This window comes from Nicotiana sylvestris, chromosome 5, assembly GCF_000393655.2.
Source record: "Nicotiana sylvestris chromosome 5, ASM39365v2, whole genome shotgun sequence".
In the NCBI taxonomy this organism is placed as follows: domain Eukaryota; kingdom Viridiplantae; phylum Streptophyta; class Magnoliopsida; order Solanales; family Solanaceae; genus Nicotiana; species Nicotiana sylvestris.
Genome location: NC_091061.1, coordinates 133,418,915 through 133,425,985, shown reverse-complemented (window position 1 = coordinate 133,425,985; position 7,071 = coordinate 133,418,915).

The window sequence follows — 7,071 nt, the reverse complement described above, 5'->3', positions numbered from 1 at the left end:
CACAATTTTCTAGTGGAGGGAATTCAATTGAACTCCCTTGCCTTCTTTTAGATCCTCCCCTGCATCTAAGCATCAATCCTAAATTCACTGAGGTTGGCTATTATAAATCCTCCATATTAATTCAGAAGGTCTTATCTAAGTTGTACTGTTTTTTAATAGGCGTCAAGCTACTACAACTCTCCTATCCAAACAATATTATTTCTGCTTATAATAAAAGATGAATGACATAAAAAGTTTTCATAAATATAATATGGTGATAATTACAGGTAAATGCATCAATTACTTATACTAATCCAACATTAACCTTACAAAGAAACATATGTTAAGTCATATACAGGTGCAAGTTTTATAAGTAAGGAAAGCTACAGAAAATTAAATAAACTAACCTTTTAAATTAGGGCTCAAAGACTTGAAACACTTTTTTGAGTATCAAAACCCTAGTTTCACCATAAACACATCAATAGATTAAGAAACAAACCATACTACGAGTAATTGAGAAATAACAAAAGAAGAAATTCTAAAAGCAGAAAATAAAAGAAATACAAAATCAAAACAACTATTAAAAGGAATTTGAAGAAGAAACAAAAAGAAAGAGAAAAGGTGATGTTATTCAATTTTGTGGTCAAAACCGTAAGAATTTAGACTAACAAGAGCAAAAGAAATAGGTTTTGTTGAGAAAAGAAGTGATTTGTTTAGGGATTTTGCTTAAAATGTGCCGCGAAGAAGAACCGAAAGAAAGAATAACATCACGTTGACCCTTTTTCTCTCGATTCGATTGGTATGATGGGGTGGGTACAATTGAGGTTTTGGGGTTTGCTGTTGGGTGGGTGGGCTTTTTCATTAATGGACTTGCAAATCTTGGACAATTAGAGCACTTTCAAATGGGATTGTTACCCAAAATAACCTGCATGATTTATTTATTGTATATACATAATTATATTATACATATATTTACACACACACACACACACACACACACATATATATATATATATATATATATATATATTATACTATCTGCCAAATATTTTTAATTTAATAGATTAGATGAACATCTATTTGGGTTAATTCTTCAAATCCTTTTCTCTTTCCATTGTTGGTTAGAACACTAAGTTGAGAATACTTATGTCACGACCCCAATTTCCCTCCGTAGGATGTAACATACATGCAGAATTTAACTGAGGTAGTGATATAAACTTTCAAATTACTCAACAACTATCATAAAAGAACTCTGCAACTCAACAAAACAAAACTCCCAAAATCCGGTGATACTAAGTCACAAGCTCTACAAGAGTTTATTGAACATCCCTATACAATATTATCTATAAAAAGGGAAAATGAAATAGAACTAGATAGAGGGTGACTCCGAGGCTTGCGGACACCGGCATGTATACCTTGAAGTCTCCAAATCCAAGCTCGACTCGCTGGTGCCTAGACTGGTAAGAGGTACCTAGATCTGCGTAAAAAGATGTGTAGAAGCATAGCATGAGTACACCACAATGGTACCTAGTAAGTGCCAAGCCTAAGCTCGATAAAGTAGTAACGAGGTTAGGTCAAGACCCTACTGAAATAAATAGGAAAAAAATCGAACAAGTATGTGACAGTGTGATAATGATAAATAATGAAAATGAAACAATGAAGAAATATACTAAGAATAACTATATTGAACTAAGGCAATTAAGGCATCACAGAAGGAAACTGTGCCGACCCGGTTAGTTGTCTCATGAGTTACCGCTCCGTTTTCCCTATTTCCACTTCTTTATGCTTTGTTTATCCGTGTTATGTGGTATCGGGTTGGTCGGATCGAATTCGGAATGATTTTGATAAGGTTTGAGACACTTAGTATCTTTTGAGGAAGGTTAAGTTGGAAAAGTCAACCGGATGTCGACTTATATGTTAGAGGGCACGAATGTGAGTTCTGATGGTTCTTTTAGCTTCAGGAGGGGATTTGGGACTTAGGAGTGTGATCAGAATGAGTTTTGGAGGTTCAGAGTAGATTTAGGCTTGAATTGGCGAAATTGAATTTCTGGCGATTTCCGGTTGGTAGGTGAGATTTTGATATAAGAGTCAGAATGGAATTCCGAGAGTTGCAGTAGTTCCGTTGTATCATTTGGGATGTGTGTGCAAAATTTCAGGTCATTCAGACGTAGTTTGGTCGGGTTTTTGATCAAAAGTGGAATTTAGAAGTTTTTGGAAAATTAGGCTTGAATCCGATGTGTTTTGGTCGATTTGATGTGATTTGAGGTGTTTTGAAGATTGGTACAAGTATGAATAAGGTTTTGGGATATCTTTGTGTCTTTGGTTGATGTCCTGGGGGCCTAGGGAGAGTTTCGAAGGGTTGAACAGACCATTTTGAGTTAAAGAAAAGTTGTAGATTTCTGTTCAGCTGTTGCAGGTATTTTACTCTTCGCGTTCGTGAGTGGACCCTCGCGTTCGCGAAGAGTCAATTGAGGAAGGTGAAATTTAAGCCTTCGCATTCGCGAGGAAGTCTACGCATTCGCTAAGGGCTACAAAATTGTGCATCGCGTTCGCATAGAGCAAAGAGGGCAGCTGAGCTTCAGGGAGAATTTGTTCATCGCGTTCGCGATAGGGGAACGCGATCGCGAAGGTCTATCTGATTAAAGCATCGCGTTAGCGATGTGGTTATTGCGATCACGAAATAGGAATTTGGTCAAGGTTATTTTGTGCTTCGCGAACGCGAGGTTTTGACCGCGTTCGCGAAGAAGGATTTTTAGGCCTGGGCAGAAGGTTTAAAAGGTCGTCTTGTCCGCGAATATGGGGTTTATTTCTTCCATTGTTGGTCGTTTTTGGAGCTTTTTGAAGGGGATTGAAGAGGGATTCAAGGGGAATCACTTGGAGGTAAGATTCTTGGACTTAAAACTTGATTCTAATGTGAATTCCACCTAAATAATCATGGAAATTAAGCTTAAAATTGAGGAATTAGGGCTTCAGATTAAGAGACTTTAAATGTGAATTTGAGGGGTCATTTGGACTCCGATTTCAGTGTTCTTGGTATGTATGGACTCGTGGGAGGATAAGAATTTCATTGATGTGATTTTTATCGAGTTTTGAGATGTGGGATCGGGTGTCGGGTTTGGTCAATTTCGGGACTTTTGGTATAATTTGATTATTTTTGTTTGGACTTCGTTCCCTTAGCATATTTTGACGCCGTGATTCTGATTTTGGATAGATTCAACGCGAGTGGAGGCCGATTCGAGGGGAAAAGGCATCGCGAAGTAGTATTTTCACCGGTTGAGGTAAGTAACCTTTATAAATCTGGAACTGAGGGTACAAACCCCAGTATTTGACTTGTTTTGATAAATGCGGTGATGCACATGCTAGGTGATGAGCGTGTGGGCATGCACCGATAGGGATTGTGACTTGGTCCATCCCATAGCAACTATTGAGCTGCGTATTCGATTTGAAACCTTATGATATTCCGTACTTTAGTTAGTTATACTATATTATGGGTTGTATGCCTTGTTTGGGGCCTTGTGCTGACCTGTTGAGATCTTAAGGGCATTTTTACTGTTTTTCCTTACTTTACTTGTTGAAAGCATATCCTCAATCATGTTTAACCTTTTTAAATGTTTAAAACTGGTTTTATCACCCTACTTCTAATTGTGAGGACTGTTTGGGTTAAGTTCCCTAATTTCTATTGTTGTGCCCGAGAGGATGTGAGGTTAATGACTGAGAGAGGTTGAGAACCTAATAGTGAGGATATTATATGTGTATATACTATGGATCGGGCTACACGCCGCAGCGATACTTATATGGATCAGGCTGCACACCGCAGCGATATATATATTGAATCAGGGTGCACGCCACAGGGATATATGTATTGGATCGGGCTGCGCGCTGCAGCAATATGACGCTTAGGCTGTAGGAGGCCCTCCGGAGTCTGTACACGCCCAGTGAGCGTAGTCGACTATAAATTACGGATTGGGCTGCACGCTGCAGCATGTACTATGATTTCTATTATTATGAGATAGTAATGAGCCTGAGTGCTGAGAGTGAGAATTGAGTGACGAGAGTGAGTTACGAGTGGCTGAGAGGCTGCCCGAGAGGCCATGTTCTGAGTGATACCTTGCTCGAGGGGCCCAATTATGATATTTTCACTGATTTCACCCTTCTTTTATAAATAGCCTCTATCGGAAAAATTGCTAAGTATATGATTTCAAGTGTTTAAACTAAAGTTGATAATTTTACGACGAAACTGGTGTTAAACTGTGAAATGGATTTGTTATCCTATTGTTTATTCAGTTATATGACTTTTTAACTGCTCGTCACTTCTTTCAGACCTTATTTACTCTAGTTACTTACTGAGTTGGCGTACTCACGTTACTCCCGGCACCTTGTGTGCAGATCCAGGTGCCTGAGCGGCAGAGTGAGGGTCCTCAGCTGATCCAGAGGTTGCCGGAGATTTCAAGGTAGCTGCATGGCGTCCACAACCCTGTTTTCTCCTTCTTATCTTATTCTTTTCCACATTTTTTCTAGACTTTTGTTGTATCAGACAGTCAGTTATGTAGTAGAGGCTCTAGACTCGTGACACCAGATGTTTGGTGCTATGTAGTTTTCATGTTTATTTGACTTCCGCATATGCAATTGTGTTTTAAATGCTTATTTTGGAAATTTGGTATTTAAACCTGTTTTAGAAAATGGTTTTATAAAAAGGAAATTGTTGTAGTTAATGATTTGGGTTGGCCTGCCTAGTAATGTGATAGGCGCCATTACGACCGGGTATTTGGGGTCGTGACAGAAACAAGAAATAATATGTTAAGGAAATAAAGCAACCAAACACAAGTAGTGTAATAGAAAAGCATCAACAAGAATCACTACCGAAGTACCGCCTTGTAGTCTCATATCACAAAAGCAAATCACAATCTTTTCTTATATCACCGTGGGTGACTTGCATTTAGTTTTGAAAATATGTTTTCCGAAATAGCTACCTACATTTTAGCCAACCTTATCACACCACATAGCAGCAAGTAGTTCCCCTACTAGAAACACGCATATCAAACCCACTTTACCTCACCGCATGCATTTCAACCCCAATCCTTATACCACCACATGCGTATCAATATCACAATGTATCACAAATCGCACCTCAAGTGCCCAATATCACAACTTACCAAAGAAGTTAACAATAATAGTATTTCCACAATAAATAGCCCATGGCTCAACCATATTATGCACAAAGGTCTCAATAATAGAAACCGAAAGTGAATAACTCAACAAGAGCGGTATTTCAATAATTTTACAACTTTGCCTCAATATGAATCACGACCTTTATATCTTAAATACCAAATTCAACATCAAGAATCTTCCACGAAATAACAACTTCAAGTAAAGGAACTCAACGGTTAAACAATGAATAAGAAATGGAGAGAGAGAAATAACTTCAACTAAACATGTAAAGGCAATTAACAAGTAAGAGATAAGGCAGGTATTAACGATGTCAAGTAAAGCATGTGAAGATAGACTAATGATGATGAATACAACTTATTGTGGCAAATCAATTAAAGGCATGAAAGGAATCTACATAGCTAAAATCAGTTAATTTCTACATTTAGACCGTGTACACACTCATCACCTCAAGTACACGACTCCCACATATCACATTAACACAAAACAACATAAATGATAGGGTTAATTCCCCCACACAAAGTTAGGCAAAACACTTACCTCAAAACACACTACTCAATCCACTAGTAAGCCTTTCTCTCGATTATCCAACTCTGAACGGCTAGAATCTAGCCAAAAAAACTTCATACCATAAAAATAAACTATAGAAAACTATTCTGAACAATAAAGTTACAATCTTCAAAGAGAAACAAAAATTAACATAAAAAGTCAACCCAGGCTCGCGTCTTGGAACCCAACCAAAATTAAAAAAATCCTTACACTCATTCGATAACGAGTCCAACCATACACGAATTACTCAAATCCGACTTCAAATTGCCTTTCAAATCCCTAAGATTTAGTCTAAGAAGTTTCATAATTTTTTCCCAAATTTGCCAACTCAAATCACTAATTAAAAGTGACGAAAATAACAATGGGTTCATGTATAATTGCCAAATCTGAGTTAGAATCACTTACCCCAATGATTTTCTTGATGATCCCTTGAAAAACCGCCACAAATCGAGCTCTCTAGGTCCAAAAATAAAAAATGAAATCAAACCCTCAAAGGCCCCTATTTCTGCCTAGCGATTTTGCACCTGCAGGCATAGGGTTGATGTCACCCAAACTCACACCACAAATATAGGTTTTGAGGCGTTAGAAGCAATAATAAAAACCTAACGCAAGTCGGGTCGAATCTACAGGGAGTTAGATTTTGGATTAGGTATACACCTAGTGTGACTGTATGATGTGCCTCAAATTACACTTCCACAGTTTCAATTGTTGTTTCTACTTCTACTTCTAAGCTATTGATTGTAATTGGAGAGTTAATAGACAATATTTTTGGTTTTGGTTGTTTTTCAATTTATGAAAGATGTAGGATTGTAACTTTTGCCTAGATGGATACCTACCGGGTTGAGAGCTTTAGGGCATGTTTGGTTGATCAGGATACAATATAGCAATCACACGCGATTACTCACTCTATACCTCTTGGTAGTTTGAGTGATTTTGCCCAATTTAGATTTCTTAAGTCCAAATGGGTATTTCACAAAATAAGTGATATATGCTCAAATCGGGTCTTACTTTCTCTAGATTTGACCCTTTTATTGGGGCTATCAATTTCTTTAGTTCACCCCAATTTCTTGTTAGCCAAGTTTTCCTGGACTTGGTCTCTCTTTCTCAAGTAGAGACTAAGTCAATTAGGTATGAATCAATATTTGCAACCATCAATTCTCAAATTCAAGCAAGAACTAGTCTAAATATCATATACCCAATCATAAATAAACCCTAAATCAATCACACATTAAGTACCCATACTAGGGTTGGATCACAACCCTAGCTATAGGTTTAACTACTCATGAAAAATGCAGAAATTAAAGAAGAAACTAAGATGGAATTCATAATACTTGATTAAGCTAAGAAAATCTAATGTTTAAAAGCTAATCTAGTACA